At 40.8% G+C, this 18,554-nt stretch overlaps 2 protein-coding genes across 3 annotated transcripts in view; one reads left to right on the forward strand and one right to left on the reverse strand.

The window, feature by feature from the left end:
* The window catches only part of LOC126565035 (dolichyl-phosphate beta-glucosyltransferase), a 159,300-nt gene extending 143,217 nt beyond the window's left edge, over positions 1-16,083 (forward strand). The window contains exon 4 of the mRNA XM_050222175.1: positions 16,069-16,083. The gene's annotated coding sequence lies outside the window, so the exon portion shown is untranslated. The remainder of the gene's footprint in view (positions 1-16,068) is intronic.
* Positions 1-18,554, reverse strand: part of LOC126565322 (40S ribosomal protein S5) — a 326,252-nt gene that overhangs the window by 156,067 nt on the left and 151,631 nt on the right. The gene's annotated exons all lie outside the window — the stretch shown is intronic.

Here is an 18,554-nt window from a genome sequence, read left to right on the forward strand (position 1 = left end):
CTGTAAGTCAGTTTATTTGTGCCGGCTTAGTTGATTTTCCTTTTTTTCTTTTCTTTTGTCTTTATCCTTTTGCTTGTCTTCCATTACCCCCGAGTAGTAGTCTTCGTTCAACCACATCCATCCAGAGTACAGGGTCGCTAAAATAGCTTTGAATTTTTGTACGAGATGCGTCATCTTGCACTGCCATTGAGGTTACCGTGGGTCATAGCTCGGTTCCATTCGCTTGCGTTAGCCTTAATCGCATTCAGATTTCCACAGCTGCACCATTTTCGGGAGTGGGGTTTGGTTGGGAACATGTACATCGGTCCGTACCTCGAGACAATCGCAGTAAGCAAGCAAGCTCAGAACATCCAGAAATCAGGAGTAGGATGCATCAGCTGCCACAACAACCACAGCTAAGGGAGAAATAGTAGCTGGAAAAAGAACTGGAGAAAAAACGACACCAATGCACGGGAAAAGACTAACGATGCGAATACGAGAAACAATTGAAGACTAAAAACATGCACAAGCTTAATGTTTGAACAGTTGGTAATGTATGTAATGTAGCTACCAGTATCCAGCCAGCAGTCTCAACTGCTGCGGGAGATGCAATGAATCTTTTGCTACTTGTTAGGGTCTTTTTCCTTCTTCGTTAGCTAAAATAAACTCTTGTTAGTCGTGGAATTGCTAGGCGTGTTTGAATATTTTACCGTGTTACACGGAAACAAATGTTTCTGAAATGGAGTGGTAATATATTGCTGCAAAGATACAACGCCTGAGACGCAGATTTGTACACCTTTGTTAGTTTTCAAAGCTTTTTTTTCGTACCATTCTTCTTTTCTCTGGAAGTTTGCATTTAGAAGAAAAATAAAAAAGGAAAAAAAATAATTTTGCTTACATTTAAATGACTTCAAAAATGTATGAAAAACTATTAGGAACCGCGAGATAAATTCAAAATTATTTAGATAGTTCACAAAAAGTGGTGGGACAAATTAACTCAACAAGCTTCAATTAACAAGCAAACTGAAATTTCCGGAACGAGTCAAGAACGATTGACTTTTATGCATATAAAAATATGTTGATCAATAATACTGTCGTCGAATTGTTCGACACTACACTGTATGCTCCGTTTCTGGATGATAAAATAATTCTTGGAATGCGCAATAATACCGGATTCCCTTTCCAATATCACACTCATGTCTTGCTCGCGACCGTTTAAAAAAGCATTAAACCAAATCGATTACCCTTCGAAACAATTGCAATTGCGAAAAGAGTCAATTTCCCTAAGTTATACTTTGCACATGTTGAAACAATTGCACCCGTTGGAGATTTGTTACTTATAAAGTCTATCAAAGCAAGAGGTGTACGATGGGAAAAACAAATAATCCTATCGAAAACTAATATCAGCCAAAATTGACCTGCATGATGTACTGGTTTTTGAGCATCTTGCTCGTTTCGCACCCTCCTACAGTGAGGTTACTGACAAGCTTTGTGATGGAGAACGAGCGAGGAACAGAGTCAAATTCTCGTCTAACCTGGCACTAAGGGTTTTTTCTCTCTTTCTGCTCGTCCCTTCAGCGCTTAGACGAATCGAGACCCGTTGCAGAATAAGTCCAGATGCCACCCGAGGGACCGATAATCGACGGCATGAGCACTGGCTCATACGTTCTCGGCCCTTTTCTGCCTCAGAAACCTTCACAAGGATGGCTCCCGCTTTTAATCATTGCCAGTGGGAATCGCTACAAAACTGATTGAGTATCCCGCACCGTCCGTAAATTGAACCGCCTGGTAGACTCGGTATGGGTACCGGGTGCTGGCCAAAACTAGACTAGGCAGCCAGCCGCATGCTTTATGGTCCAAAAACCGGAGGCGAGAAAATACTATAATCCCAGACGCTGGCTGCCCCAGCAGCAGGTCAATTAAAAGCCAATGCCTTTATCGGAGCACGAAGGCTGTGCAACATGCAGTAGATTTGTGTTCAGCGTGGTGTTCTGCAGACGGCTCGGTTGGTCGTGCTGGCTGGTTGGGTTTTATGTGATTGTATTTTAAGTGAGACTCTTAGGGACGGATTATTTGTCTAGGGTTTGAGGTTTTTGGGACCTTGGGTGTGGAGACGGTTTGTAAAAGGATCTGGTGAGCAAAGCGGAGGTCTTGGTTTATGATAGGTCTTTTATTTGGAGCTTAAGAAGTTTGTCAAGAATTGGTTTTGAAAAAAAAGTATACAGAAAACATTTTTATTACAACTTTGATCCCTCTTCTCCCCAATTGTTGAATATAATTCATAAATATATTTTTAATTTAAAAAAACAATTAAGAAAACTTTATCCTACTTAACATAACCCACAAATTAAATCATCGTGACACAAACAAGACCAAGGTTTTCCGGCCATAAAGCACAGCACCATGCCGCTTATCGTCACGTTAATGGTGAAAAGCTGAATTTTAATGAAACACATAAAGGCTTCAAACAATGGCGAATGATCGCTGATCGGACAGGAAAATATTTGCTGCTCAGCAAAACAAGGCACATAAATTCCCATCCGAAGGGAACACCTGTCCCTTTGCTCTCGTTCCTCACGGCTTTCACCTGTACCCATTGAACCCATCACGGTATGAATGAAAAAGCAATTCCACACATTCATTCCACTGCTGGAATGCTAACCGTACACGCATGATGCGTAAATTATTCAGCATCAAAAGGAACTTAATCGCTCGGTGATAATCGGTGAAATATTGAACGAGTTCTGGCCACCGAAAAACCCTGGTGGTGGCTAGAGTTGAATTTGTTCGAACATGGCTGTCTGGTAGGCTCTCGCTCTTACAAGTGTGAGTGGGGCTCGACAAAAAAACTTAAAATAAAAAACACACACACACACACATATCCTAAATTGAATTTGTTGAAGCTTAACTTTGCGAAAAAGAATTTCCCATTGGTGTTTTTTTACGAAACAAAATAACAGAAAAAAAGGAAAAATACGTCCCAGACATAATGCATTGGTTGAGGGTGTGAGGTGACGAGGAAATGGATAATAAAATAAACCCTGCTAAAAGAGTAAAGAAACAAATGTGAATGCATATCACAGTGAACACACACAAAAAATTGGGGCAAAACATTTGAACAGTTGTTTTGTATTGCACAACGAAAGGCAAAAACAACCAGTAAAACGCGATGGTGGATTATTTACTTTTCCAGCGCGTAAGGTTTCACAGCACAAAAAGTGATACAAAATATGCAAAAGCAGAAAAAAGAGATGGAAAGATGAATACGTAATGGAAAGCCAACCACACGGAACAAAAGGAAGCTAAGCTGTAGACGATGGAGCAAACGAAAAAAAAAATGAAAAGTGAAAAAAGGGGACAGTACAATTCGTTTTCCATTTTGCGCCTCGCGCGAGTAAAAGATAAAACGAATCGTATAAATTTTAAAAACTCCCAACCTGAAGCTCTTTTTCACCTGCAGTGTCTAGCAGCGACCGTGCACCTAGACAACAGTGATGCGAAACAAACGGTAAGCCGACAGTGGTGTGCGAAAAACAATTTTACACACGATAGGGTAACAGTTGATGCAGCCAAACAGAGTGCAAAGTGATCGTCTGATGAGGTGTGGTGTTAAAATGTGAACCCTCGGAATTCATTAGCCTTTTACCTTTTCGAAGAAGTGTGGCAATGGGACGGGGACATGTATAGTACATGATGGTACAGAATTTGATGCTGGCTAATGGTTTGAAAATGTTGGTTGCTTTTACGCTGTCCACCCAACGAGTAATAGACGAGGACTTGTATGGAAGGAATAAAAAAAAGGTGGATTATTTGTGAAACGAAGAGAACGAATGTCAGAAGCCATTACCGTGTGATGTTTACAATTGGATGAGTTGATTGGCTTAGTGTGACAGAATTATTGTGAGTGTCAATTTTTCATGGTGCTATCTGACATGACCTGATCACCAATTATTGCTTCCGGTCACGTGAAGTCCATCCTCCGCTATTGTAATCGATTTCCAATTGGGATACGCTTCTTCTTCGTGAGGGAATTTCATGCTTTTTAATGCTCTGAAAATGGTGAAGGTCATAGTACTGATTTATTGCTGAAGAATTCCTATATTCTTTTGCATGTTGGTCCAAATGGTACATCTTGAGAGGTTTGATCAGCAGAACTTTAGATGAACTTTGAAGTCATCTTTAAAAATCACGAAGACACATTTCGCAGTCTTCAATAGACCGGATGTGTCAAAAAGGATACGATGGTTGACGCACGTGTGGAGCATGTCGGACTCATGCTCAAACAGGTGCTCATCAGCAACCCGTGCGGCGCGAGCTGTAGAGAAAAACAGAGAACTCGTTGCATGAATCACGTGCAGTCAAAACTATCAGTCACTGTCAGTCAAAAACGATCATTTGCTAATGGCGCCATTGCTGTCTGCTGTTAAATTTCTTGTCTTCGATCCTCAATTATTATTTTGAGATCCCAATGTTTATAGAAGTCCTATTGCTTTAAAAGCAAAGATTCACAGACAGAGACCACTAATTCTAAATACTATCATACTCTATATCTTCGATTAAGCTAAAATTTTGTAGAAGAATTCTCTTTTTGCTAATCCATTTATTTTGAATGTCAGTATTTGCTAAGCTGCAAGCTACAAAAATCGTTGACAGTAAAAACTAACCTCAAAAATATGTGCTGCACGAACAGCATTCAGCACGTGCAAATATCCATCTCCATCTCGGTAGCAAAGCGAATTTCGTGCAAATATTTGCCTATCGTTCACCCACAGGACCTAAGGGCAAACATTGGCGCTAGCTAGCAATGTGAGTATGACTGGTCGGGATGCCCCGGAACACTGTTGACCTGGTATGACTTTTCCATACCGAGATGCGGACACATACTAAAGGCTTCCACTTTAGCAAAAGGAATCTCATTCCTCAACACAAAATCTGACTAAAAAAATTAAACGATGATACCATCGATATGGAAATAGAGCGATGCTGCTAAGATCGGGAACAAGCGGAACTGAAACGGTATTACTGGCACCTTTTTGCCTCACTATTTACTCACCTCCAAACAATCCTCTTTTTTTCGTCTGTGGTTGTGGGTCGTTCTCCAAAATCCCTTCGGGAGGCCCGAGGTCAGATTAAAGCGTGGTCGATTGCGAAACTCAACCATGGCGGAAAGTAAATCCATACAAAACCATTCAAACATTCGGCGCAAAAGGTTCTTTGCACAGGGATACGTGAGTTGGGTGAAAGGGTTTTATTTAGAGAGAGAGAACTTCACATTCAAATTCTGACCAGTACAAAGACATGTCACCGAGAATTCTTGGAAGCGGTCCGTGCGAGAACCAATTCTATGGATCATAGTTTGCAGTGATAGAATTTTGTAAGTTTCGTAAAGCTATTGCAACTAGTCTCCTATGGATGATTCTTCCATAAAAGAAAATCAATACCAAAAAACTCACACTCTCGGAAAGAAAGTCATGCAATCGATGTTGATTTATGCTTTCCTATCACACATACAATCTATTATCGCGTCGACCTGAAGACCCCGTCGTCCGTTCGAAATGTTGTTTGTTTGCTTTCGGACAAGAATCCATCATATTCATCCATAATACATGAAGAGCAAAGTGCGTGGTGTACGCCAAGGCGAGCCAGATTTGCCATCTTCATTTCTCACGACCTGGTGGTGTTTATTGTTGTTACGCACATCATTATATCGCATCATTTGTAATAATGGCAAAACCGACGTTGGTAAACAATTCCTTCTCGTGATAACCGCCTATCATGTGATGTATGTTTTTCGCTCTTCCCTATTGAATAAGTGAATAACGGGGCGCTTTGCTGGTGCCGTTTTTCAGTCTCCTGGTGGTGGAAACTGCCACTCAATGGCAGGAAATAAAATCCTCCTATCCATGTGATGGATTAAGAGTTCAGAGCGTAAAGGTTGAAGCGGGCTGGAATGGGCAATGGATGTGTGTGTGTGGTGTCATCTTTCACCGGATATCAGTTGTGTCATCTGTCTATCTGACGGCTTGGAGCAGCGAGTCGAAGAGATTCGTATCCATTTCACTCTCTCACACATGAGCACAATGGCAAGGTGTCGTGAACGGAAATGAGGAATCAGGATGTTGAAATTTTTTGAAAGAAATTGCCATCTTCTGCCTTCCATTGACGCTTTGGGAAGTAATATGAGCAGCAAGGAAATTGATCTTTCCCAGCAATTCTGACGATATCTCGCAACGAGGAAGTAAGACGTAGCAAGGCAGGGTAAAAGAAAACGTGTGTAGGTGATGTCTCAATTTCCTTCCAATTTGATGGAATCAGAGCTACGGTTGTCTATGAGTAATGATGCAAGTTTATGATGCTTTGAAGCGTAGACGATTTAAACTATTTGGGCAAAAGCCTTGGTGTAAAAGGGTTTCATCAACAGAGCTCTATTTTCAATTTCGGAATGAATATAAATGTAAAAAGGTAGGATGGGCAAGTGGTTGCGTAGGTAGCCCTGAAGCACGTTCTCGATATTAAAGAAATGGAACAACCTTTAAGTTGATCCCAAACACTCTCCAATACACCATTTCGCCCACAATCAACAGGTTCTGGGTGAGATGCGTTTGAAAGGCTTACACCGCACCACTCAAATATCGTTTGCGAAGAAACGATAGACACAGGCAAGGATCCAAAGGGCTAAAACCATTTTGGCAGAAAATAAGAACCAAAGAAAAAAAAACAACACAGTGCCGATTGTGAACTGGGCCTTAAGGTGTGCCTTGCTCAATCCTTGCTCCCGAGTCCGGAAGTACCACAAGTGATTGGGAGAATGAAGATGGGGCAAAAAAAACTATAGGCGTTAGGTTCGCATTTAGGATTTTCCCGGACTTTTGAACTTGGTGTGAGTTTTTGTTTGCTCCCAATGTTTTCCTGCTTCTCAGCTGCTGCTTATTGAATCGATAATGTATGAGATTCATTTCTTTGCAAGAAGGTCGTTCAAAGAGGTGTGTTCGATAAAGGGTTCTGCGGTTGCAGGGGAGAATTGAGAAATCGATTAAAGTGTTTGAAATTGGAAAAAAAATCATGATCTATATTTGAAGAACAGTGTGCATGATCGATCGTGAGTTGAATCGATTGGTTAATATATAAAATAAACTGTAGACGGATGACGCAAAGTTCCCAGCCGATGTAAAGTTTGAATTTAACCCTGAACGTCCTCAAAACTTCTTGCCACAAGCCGTCGTCGGTTTTATTTTTTTCTATGAAAACCTTTGCTTGAACAAGTGTTTGTATTTGTGTATTATTATGCAAGAGCAGCCAAGTATCAATTAAAGCTTACCAGACCAAGAGGACTTTCTTTCAGCAGCTCGCTAGCATAACAAAATTTAGTTAAATAAAAACCTTCGACACCTTGTTGGACTTGTTACAGATTGTACAGATTAACTTCCATCATCTGCTCTGCATTTTTTGTAAAGTTTTGAGACATTGGAAGCTTGATTACAAATTGTTAGTCGTCTAGAAAGTTTCTAAATTGTTGGAACATTCTATGCTTGCTCGTGATGGACAAAGTTTGAGATACTTTTCGAGCAAAATAGCTATACTAACATACAAAATTTTAATGCTTTAAAAACCTCTTTCTGTATTGACCAATTCTTCTTCTTACTAGGCTGTCCCGGCCATCGAATGGCTTACTAGGCTCAATAATACCACAGAGTAGGGCACCCACTAGGTTTCGGATGGGATTTAAAATTTTTGAGTTGAAAACACAATTGTTTTTCTGTATGAAAACTGGAGTAACTATCGCCTCTGCCCTGACCGCACTGACCACTAAGAAAAAAATTAAATGCTGTCATTTAGCAGTCACTATTAAGTATCTGTGGTCACAATAGTTGACTAGTTCTATGAAATATTAACAACTATTAACTTTCAACTATTCCAATAATTTAAGGTTTTTAAGGTTTTTACCCCGTGAATTCTTAGTTAAGCTTCACTGTTTTTCAATTCAAACACTTCGCAAAGCCCTTAGATTAATGGATCCCTCTAAAGTTCAAGAAACATAAACAACTATATTTAAAAGGTATTGAGACCACTACGCTCAATGCAGTGTACTTCAGTATTATGTTTCATTCGACCATAAAAATAGGTACGCTGTTTGCATTATAATAAAAGCAAACTATAAAGCCCTTGGTGCGCTTGTAAAGGATTTGTGAGGGGTGTTGCATCGAATGGCAACTTTTCGATTGATTTTCCCCCGACACAAGGTACGAGAGAGTATTATTCGACTAGCATGAGTGTGTGTGAGAGAGACAGAGAGAAAGAGAGAGAGAGAGTAGCTATTGACGTCGTAAGCTACGTAAAGTGTCGATGAGAGTGTCGATACTGAAAATAGCTGCTTAGGGAGGTGGGAAAATATTATTCAAACCAACACAAAGTCCAACACTTGGTGCGACATTGACTCACTCTTTGAGGGTAAGTATTTAGATAATTTGTTGACTCACTTTAAACCTTTAATACAAAAGCACACGAAGTGGATCAACAGAATCATTCGATTTAAGACTATACTTTAAATTGTGATGCCTTTTAAGTAAATTTTTTGTAATTTATAAACCATAATAATTGCTATAAGGAAGAGAGATGTCCTTTAATTTCTAGTAAGTCCTCATGTTTTCTATACTTTTCACTTCAGAGTGCTTCTTGTTTTAGAGAAATGAAAATGATAAACGCATTTGGTATGCTCATCACACTACTAACAAAAGGTAGCGAGATTGCTCCTTCAGCCTTCATCTTTAGACTAATCCTCCGCCTTAACAAGCGTGTGAAAACGCATTAATCTCGTCCTTCTAAAGAACACCTTCAACTGTGCCTTAGTAAGATCCTAAGAACTTTCCCAAACAAAACAAGAAGGTAGAAGACATCTTAAGACGCCTTTGTTGCGCCCTTTCACAACGACACCGCCCAAAGACACCTGCCACAGGGATTTGTGTGTCGGGTGTCGGGTGTCGGGAGGATAGTCTAATCGATGGATCTGTGGGTGGTAAAGCTCAAGTTTTTTTAAATTAGTATAACGGATCATGTTTCGTATGTTTTTCTTAGCATTGGATGATGATCTAGAGGACATAATACATGTTCAGTATTTCTCTAGTAGAAAAATAATTTACAGCGAAAACATATCAATTTATTTTTATTACTTATCAAGGCCCGGTAAAACCTATCTTTGCACTCGCAAACGCCAGTGCGCACGCAAACTCCGGGATGCAGAAATTTATTTCAGATTTCCTCCTTAATGTCCCTTGTAGCGATTATTGCTTCGCTCGAAAATATGTGGTCTTTTTTGCTGAACATTTAGCCAGTGTGATTGGAACTCCTACAGTTACCTATGGATCTCAAGGAACTGGTCCTTTTCCCGGGTGGTTCAATACCATTGACTGTCATTGTTCACACGGCGCTACTCAATTTTAAGCTCTCTCTTTCGCCTGGTCTTAATGATATTTCCTCATCTATCCCAGAGCAGGATCATTCTATAAGCGGACTGATCGGCGCACATCAGTTGTTTGAAGTCTCTGTTCGTTTCCCTAGTCTGTTCATCGTTGGAATATACCTCAATCATTTGATATCCCTCCAGCGTGAGAGCTATAGCAATGGTGGAGCAATTTAAGAGGACTTTCACTCGCTTTGTAATGCGCAATGTATTTGGCATTTCTGCCTCAGCGTTGCCATCGTTCGCTGTCACTTGCTGTGTCTGAAACCCTTAGAATCTTGTCGCACACATGGTCCGTATTGTCTCCCTTCTCGTTAATGCCATTGATGCTCATTCCTCTCTCTCACTCTCATCCATTAATCTTCATGTACCCAGGCACCGTCGTCGTTCTTGTCCTCCCCTTGTGATTCCATCAAGGACATCTTCTGTTGGTGCGTATGATTGTTGTTTTAATTGTTTTTTTTTTTCAATCTGTTTGGCTTCTCCTTTTCCATATCTTTCTTCCGAGCTCGCCTTCGTGCATCCGTTCTATTTAGTTCATCTCCCTGACCCATCAACTACGTCCAATTGAAAAAATAAAGTCCAGAATTTTTAATTTTTTTTTCTTCACTACAAATTAATAGCATTCGTTCGGGATTTTTCGGGTTTGGGATTGGTTCGGGTGCGTCACGCGCTCGGATGTTACCCTTACGTTCTTTTATCTATATATATTTGCATTAAATGTTTATTTCAAGACTGTGATTTCTACAACAGCACCTGCACATTTCCCACTAAATGGCACTCCAATGTGTGGAAAGCTTTTCTAATTGAAGTGCTTCATGCTTCCCCTCCCGAGCGGCAAACAATCGCGAATGCTCTCACACGGATTTGTATGCAGTTCCAATATTTTATGCAAAACTGCCTTTCGAACAAACTTTGACAACACGGCAGCAAACCTAGCAAAACGTGGTGCCAGATTGTTTGCCATTGAGTCACAGGTTCATCCCGATTCTGGATCCACATTTCCATCTCCGCAAGTCCACGCGAGTTGGCTGTTGATGGTGGCTGTCACCGTTTGTTGATGCTATACGCAGCAGCTGCGTCTGCCGATATGTGTCCCGGTATTCGGGAAGCGAAATTGCGAGAAAACCACCAAAAACTAAAGCACTACTCCAACTCAATTAGGGAAAATTAAATTTACATAAATTGAAAATCCTTCAACAGAGCACCAGGGCATCCGACCGAACGGGAGGGAGGGGCACATTTTCCGATGAGCGGAAAATTGGCGCATATACAGCACCGGATCAGGGTCCAATGATGATGCATCATGGGTGTTTGAACGATGACATCGTGTTCGACATGTTCGATGGTGACAAATTGAGTCGTTGCGCTAGCTTCGCTTGGCTTGAAGAGGGCATGAGAAAATTTAATGGGCGATGCGCTGCTGCCTTGGAAGGTGGCAAGACCCAAAGTTGATCCTTTCGATGAAGGCGTCGAGAAAAGCGGATCGACCTGGTTGTGTGCTTTTGACGGTTCTACATAATCAACCAACCGGTAGGGCTGACTAGCGCCGAGAAAGTGTGAGCAGAATTTTGTACCTCGAAGAACTTTGCCTCTGCTGTGAGGATGGAAACATTATCTAAAGGTGTAATTGAAAAAATAATGTCATCACAGCTTGAAATGAGCTTCTAAAAGATCCTTTCAAAAATGAATTAAAATTGAAGATGAAATAGTTGAATTTGAAGATTTACAATGCTATTTGTATTAGTTTAGCTTATCCTGTAAGTCTAGTGAATCACATATCTCTGGCGCGTGTCAATGTTATCTTAATTTCTGCCTTTGCCAGCTGCAACCTATCATCATCTTCAACCTGACACACCAATTTCTTGATTTAATTAGACATCAGCTCACCGGCCTTACCCGTGCAAAACGGCCTGCTCGCTACAGGTGCCAAAACACGTCCACTTGCTCTATCGCGGATCTAATTTGCAATTTAAAATGATTAAAATCAAGCCACACTGCCATTGCCACAGCAACATGCATTCGGGCGGTGAGTGCATGCATCGTGATGGTGCAACTTTTTCGTTTCCATTTCGTATCATCATTCTGGGGGCCGAGGTTTTTGGATAGTTCCGACAAGCAATCACGTTCCGGTGGTGAAGGTTGCCTTTTTGAAGCGAAATAAATGGTTGGAAAATATCTTTCCTTCGCACGGGTTTTTGCTTTAGACCTTTTAGACATAATCATTATACCGAACACGTAATCACTGAGTCGACCGAGCGATGCACAAGGCTTAGAGAAGTTGTCAAAAACGGGGTGTTTGTGTGTGGCATTGCGTTAGAAGGTTAGGCGATGCATTTTAGTGACTGGTTTGTGAAATTCTGAACAGCATGAGAAGCCTTCATTCGCTGCATGAAATTTATAAAAATACGCAGCTTTAGGCGTATAAAATGAAGCTTGCAGAAGAAACTTTTGCCGAGAGAGGTTCTCATTTTAATCAACAGCCTATTGAAAGGCAGTATGAAAAATATTATATAGCGATAATGGCTCGTAGTTTGAGTCACTAAATACTAAAATTTGAGGATATTTGAGTATTTTTAAAGCTCAAGATGTTTTGAAATGGAAAATAATTCCACCAGGTTGCATTAAACTCTCTTCAAACATCGAACTACTGCAATCGGCTTGTTCATTGTTCTGCGTCTCTTCCGCTATCATCCAGGCCTCATCCAATGTTTCATATCTGTATCGTCACTACACAATCTTCCTGCCATCACAAACAACGACTCCTCAAGTACTCTCGTTACGAGCAACAAACTCTTCTGCTCTTTGCAAGCCGTTGAATACTAACCGTACCAAGTGATAAGGAGCTCCACGATGAAGTATTAGAAAATTGAATAAATAAAGCCTCTGAAGCGAAAGTGCAACCTATAGCGCGGTGCGTTTGATTTTAACTTGCTTTGAGCATTGAGAGAAGAAAGGATGCTCTGTAACACTACCCGAAAAACATCGAAAAGCAATTTCATGCTCCAGTTGTTTGTGGGTCTCGTTGATTAGTCACCGAGCGCAGGTATTGGTCGCAAGTACCTCTTTTTTTAACTTGGCACGAAATTTCGGAGAAAACCAGTAGCTCGACAGACCCAATCAAGATGAAACATACAACGCAATTTCAGCAGTTCTGCCTTTGGAGCGGGTATGGGCCAGGGCTGGCTTGTTGGCTGGCTGGAAGTGATATCGAAGACAAGCTATTATTTATGCATAACTTAAACAAGTTGATCGAACCACCTGCTGCTCGTGATGGACTGCGATATTCGAGAGTTTATACGGTTAAGCATCTTACACACATGCTCAAGACAAATCTGCCGGGCAAGCATGGCTTGGGGAAGGGAAACTTGGGTGAAGGTTTGGGGCCTTTGTTTAAAGATTGGCTTTAATGATACGATGAACGCATTCTTTAAGAACGGACTTTTGTTATATTTACTCATAAAATAAGAAGAAATCACATGAGTTCCTGTAATATTTCTAATGTCATTTCGTACTCGTAACGCAGCTTGCTTAAATAGCAAAAGAAATTCATCCAAATTCATTGCTGTGCTTGCTCAGTTGTGTTCATTTCTCATCGACGAAAACATAAGCGTTCATTCCGTAAACGAACATCAGCTGAGAGGAACCACCTGAACCAACTGAAAGCACTGACGGAATGCGTCATGTGGCCGTTAAATCGATGAAACGGAGAGCAAAATCCAGAGAAACGAACCCGAACCGCGTTCGGTTCATTCGCAGGACGTTTTCTTGGCCATGTCGTAGCACAAGTTGGAATCAGTCCGATTGAATACGCCCGCGTAGTTGGTTGCTTGGTACGGATCGTGCTGTCAATCCTCAGTCTGATTAGTGTCTCGCTTTGGTGGCAAAAAAGCTAGAACAGAAAAAGCAAAACATTGTGTGCTCCTCGCCTTTCGCTTACGAGTCCGTCATTAACCATCAATAGTTGGCCGTAGTCAGGTTGGATTGGGGATGGCATGGCGATGGTTATTAGCGAGCACGAGTTAGTGAGTAGTGCGTTTGAAGAAGGATCAGTTTGACAGGTGAAGCAAAGCAAATGTTCCATTTTCTGCTCCGTACAGCCCAAAGCTCTCGACCCCAATATGCAAAGGATTACGCGAATCGTTTCGTCAATGCAGCATTGTTGTATTGCGGGTGACGAATGGATAGTCGGCGCGTGTGGCTGTGTGTGGAGCGTGGAGGTGTGAAATTATTCAACACACAAAACGTCCCACCCAAACGTTTCAAGTAACCACATTTTCGCTTGTCGGAGTGGCCTTCATCTCACCACAAGACGGTGGTGGAAATCGCCGGAATGAGACGAAGTATAATCCACTAGAAATGGAAATTCTTTTCACACGGTTCACTGCGTACGTTTTCTCACTCTTGCTACTTCTGGCGGTTTGACGGAAGCAAATGCTTCATGGTGGTGTGCGTTTCTGCGAGTGTACCTTGGTTTGCGTTTAGTGAAGCTGGCTGTGTTTGATGCCAGCAGGAAAAGGAAAACAGTGCTTTCCGAAAAATAATAATAAACAAGTGTGCAAATAACCATAATTCCAGGAAATAAAGAAGTTAATTAAACCCGGTGAGCGCTCAACCGTGTGCTTTTGTGGGCGCGAGTGTGTGTTTGTGTCTTTGGTGTTGGAAAAACGAAAAAGAACGCGTAAGAAAAATCGAAGAATGGAAGGTGAGAAATATTAAGAAGGCAGCAGCAGCAGCAGTTGGTGAGCGCATTAAAAATGAAGGATGTAAGCGCGAACGGCTCGTGAAAGATTGTCAATAATCACAATAAATCATCAGCCGGTAAGCTCTGCGAAACCATCAATCATTAGCTCGTGCTGCTAGTGATAGTGAAAGAAGGAATGTTTTTGGCTGTAATACAATAATATTGCAAGTGCGAAATATTGTGTGCGCGAAAGTAAATCAATTAAAGGAGGCACTAATCGACAGCGACAAAGGATACTCAGAAAGGCGTGGAAACGAGTTGAAAGTAAGTAGGATTTTTTTTACGAGAGTGAAGCCCATTTTACGTTCTGTATTGTTTTTATATTTTATTTACATTTTTTGCTGTACTGTCGTGTTTGATCATCAGTTCACTTACGACATGATATACTTTTATTAAATGTCGTGGAATGTTCGGCAAAGGATGTGCCACAACGATATATCTATCTCGTGGGTGTTTTTCGTCTTTCTTGTAACAGTAGACGTTAGAAACGCTTGAGGTTTTCTTCTTATAGAAGCAAAATTACATTTCGTGTAGGAATTTAGCGTTGTTTTTCGTCATCCTACATGTTTTTTTTCCATGGTGGAAAGGCACGAGAATTTTGATTTTCAGCAATAAACGCTTGGGAGGAACTTGTCAATTCAAGCACATCAATTTTTTTTTACAACAAGCAGATCATTAAAAGAAGATTAACAAGAGAAAATTCCACAACTATAAAGTTTAAACTAATGTCTAACTTATTCATAAAACATCACAAAAAATAGCTGAAATTTTTACAGCTTCATTTTCAGAGAAAAAGCTCCACTGCATAAACTTTGATCGAGTTTTCATGAGGTTAATTTCTCATGTTTTCAACTATAGCAACTGTTCACTACACAAAAATCGATACACAGTATGACGCTCTTCCAACAGCAAAAAAAATAACTTTGCTCGAGTGTTGCTGCACTTGAAGCTTTGTTTTCCATCATGCAGTGCAAAACAGTCTAGCCTGTAGGGCTGTGTGTGTGTGTTTGTGTGTATTTTTGTGTATGTTCACAGCAAATTTATAGACATGAACACATAAAAAGCAAAACGCTATAAGGGGTTAAAAAACACGATGATGCTGTGCTGAAATGTTGTAACAAGGGACAGAGAAATGTACGAACTATAAAGAAAAAAAACACAAAATCCATCACACACATGCACACCAGTTTGATAGTATGGGCCTGGCTCCAGTTGATAACAAGGTCGTGTGAAGTTTTTACGAGCGATTATACAAGGTCGACCAGAAGGGAAGCCAAAACCAAAGGGTAGAATTATGTTGCTGGCATTTTTTGCTTTGCTATCAAGAATTAAAAGGAAAGAGGTTTGAGTAGCAGCTAGCGAAAGAAGGACATGATTGGACTTTTTCTTGGGAAACAGAAAAACAACATGCTTGTTAAAACAGAGCCTCAGGGGGTTTCAAATTTTGACATATTGCTCTCTTTGGTTTGCTGTGTTTTAGTTCTAATGATGCTTTCTGAAGATCTTGCTCTTTATGAAGACATCACTTACTGCAACGAAGCTTTCAATAATTTTCTGATTTGTGATCTCCAGTATTGTGTAACCACCAGTATGAAGAAAATTAGTCGAAGGGCTATTTCCTTCATTAGCAATACGTCATGAATTGATTGCTCATGTTATTATTTATCTGATAAATATAATTTCTTCAGATTTAAAGCTCATGTTAAAGGATTTACAAACCCTTCTGTGAAAATATGTGTTAGTGGATTGGTTTCAGACGTAAAACTGTATTAAAATGACTCACCTTAAAAGCTCAACTAGACAATTTAATTTTAGGTAAATGCACACCAACTATATTTCATGCGCCAATTTTGCTCCACTTAACATACGACTAATGGATTCTACTAAGCTGCAGGAAGCATTTCTGCATTTGGACAATAAATCAAGATCCAACGATAAGGGTCTTCATATAGTCACGGTGCATTTTACTTTGGGCTTAACTTGCCCAGGGATACTCTTGTGAATAAAGCTAGCGTGAGAGTTTCATATGAAAACTTTCCAAATATTTTCCTTCCGGTCAAAATAGAGCAACCGGTTTTGTGTACTTGTAGCTCCTTATTATCGTACTAGTGATTAATCTTTCTAACAAAAACAAATCATTCGGACTCCAATCCAAACCATTCTATAGAAATAAACCCATTTTGTGTTTAAGATTTTCTCAGTCAAGAAACGAATTTAAAATACATCAACTACGTTCCAGTTGGCAGTATGTAATTTTTCTTTATGCAATATTGATTGCCAACTGAGCGAGTGTTTCCAAGTTCCGTAATATGAACATCATAATTCATACTCCAACCTCAAACCGGTTTCATAATAAACTGTGGCAAAGCAAGTGTAACAATCCAGCAGTTATGCAAATTACACCAGTTGTTATGTTCCATTAGTTGAGCGATGAAAAGTTTCGAGCCGACCGAAAGTCAAATGCCGTGAGAGAACAGGTGAAAAACTAAATCGGTGGAAAATGTTTTGCCACGAGTGGGGTTGAACATTATTCACCCCAGCGAGAGAGCAGGTGCGAGAGAGGGCGAAGGAAATGCTGCAAACGAATGATCGAAAAACGCAGCACGCTAATAATTCAGGTTGCGTGTTTGTGATTTATTTTCGGACCCACCGAATTACATCCACCAAGGAAGAGCGAAGGAGCTGCGGTGACAAAACGTTCTCCGTTCCTCTGACCCAACAACCGAGGGCAAACGTCGGGCGCCAGGTGTTGTCGCTGGGTTTTGTTTGTCTGGGGATTTGTGGCGGTTGTTTCACCACCCATCTGCAAGAGTCATTGGAGCACCAAAGTTGTGATTGTGGTGGTGATGTGCTTTTTTCTGCCCTTTAAAGTCTCTGCATCATTGTGGTCAGCTGAATGGCTTTCATCAACAACTGATGCTTAAGGTATGTGTGTGTGTGTGTTGAGTCGTTTTTTACCTCAACGAAAAGGTGAACGAAGATTGTGTATGATGGCTCATCAAATGAAACATTTCTTTTCACACAATGGCAAATGCATTGACTTGGGGAAATGAGAGAGAAAAGCACACACAAAAAGAGACCAACAAAGCGTTGTTGAAACGTTCGAACAAACACAGCACAAACACGAAACACAATCAATATCCCGCAAGTCCCGAACAGCCGACTCATGCTAATGCTCCTTCGGCATGATTCGACAGACCGACCGGTTTCAAGGCTTTGCCGGCCGAAAGGACATGAAAAGTCATTAGATAATCGTAAAGCAAGATTACATTCCCATTATATCTTTATGATACATTTTTATGCTAATGACTTATCATCATCAGCGATTGTTTTCGCGTTGTTGTTTCTGTTTGATTTGACGGCATTTGGAGAGAGGAATAAATGGGAGTTGGAAGAAAGTTCAGATGTCACGCTTTAAAAGGAAAATTGAAATAAACTTCACTACATTAAGGTTAAAAACCATGAAAACTATTGAACAATAATGAAGAAAAACTATCCCCGAGATATTATTTACTGGCCACCAGGTGCAGCACAAACAGAATCGCATTCATCTTCTCGTCACTCCAGTCACACCAGTGCTCTTCATGACACACCAACACAAACCATGTCGGTCTCTTTGTTTGTAGCTCACTTGTACATTTTCCACGATATTCATCACACAACAACAACAACCATGACAAGCCTCAGGAAGGAAATCCTAAATCTGCCGTCTTTGCGATGCTCATCCCAAGACCTTAAGGCTCTTCTTGGCGATGACTCGGGCTCTTTATTCATTGGGCTCACGTGCAACGGAACGAAGAGAAATATTGAAGCACATCGAAAGCTACACTTTCTTGAGGATCTGTTCATATTTCATTTTCCATGTAAAGCTCCCTCCATGGCATGTCGAAGTATGCAGACAAGATAGTGTCTATCGAGTGTGTGATACGAGGAAGCCATCACTTTGACGGAATGCAAACTAAACTGAGCCTCCATGTAATGCCTTCGTTCAACAAATAGTGCACATGGTGTTCGTGTTGCTCTTCCAACCCACTGCTCCTCATCTCCAAAAGTAATATCCAACACCTCCATCCCCCTTGATGTCATTTTTGCCAACCCCAGCAGTGCATAGAGACTTGCAATCGCCCACGGACACCTACTCTCTGTGTGTTGTTAACGAACGTGTTTACAAAGCAGTTGATCGAATGAATACATCCTTACGATATGGAAGCTGGGGCGTCGCGAAAGGAGTGCTCCATGAAGAGTAGTGCTCCAGAAAATCCATCCAATAAAAAAGAGAACGAGCAAGAAGCATCCTCAGAAAAATGACGCCCAACCACACAGCAAGACACAGCAAGTGCGATAAAGTGCATACACTGAATGAGTTTCATTGAC

The sequence above is a fragment of the Anopheles maculipalpis genome, chromosome 3RL (genome assembly GCF_943734695.1).
Source record: "Anopheles maculipalpis chromosome 3RL, idAnoMacuDA_375_x, whole genome shotgun sequence".
Lineage (NCBI taxonomy): Eukaryota > Metazoa > Arthropoda > Insecta > Diptera > Culicidae > Anopheles > Anopheles maculipalpis.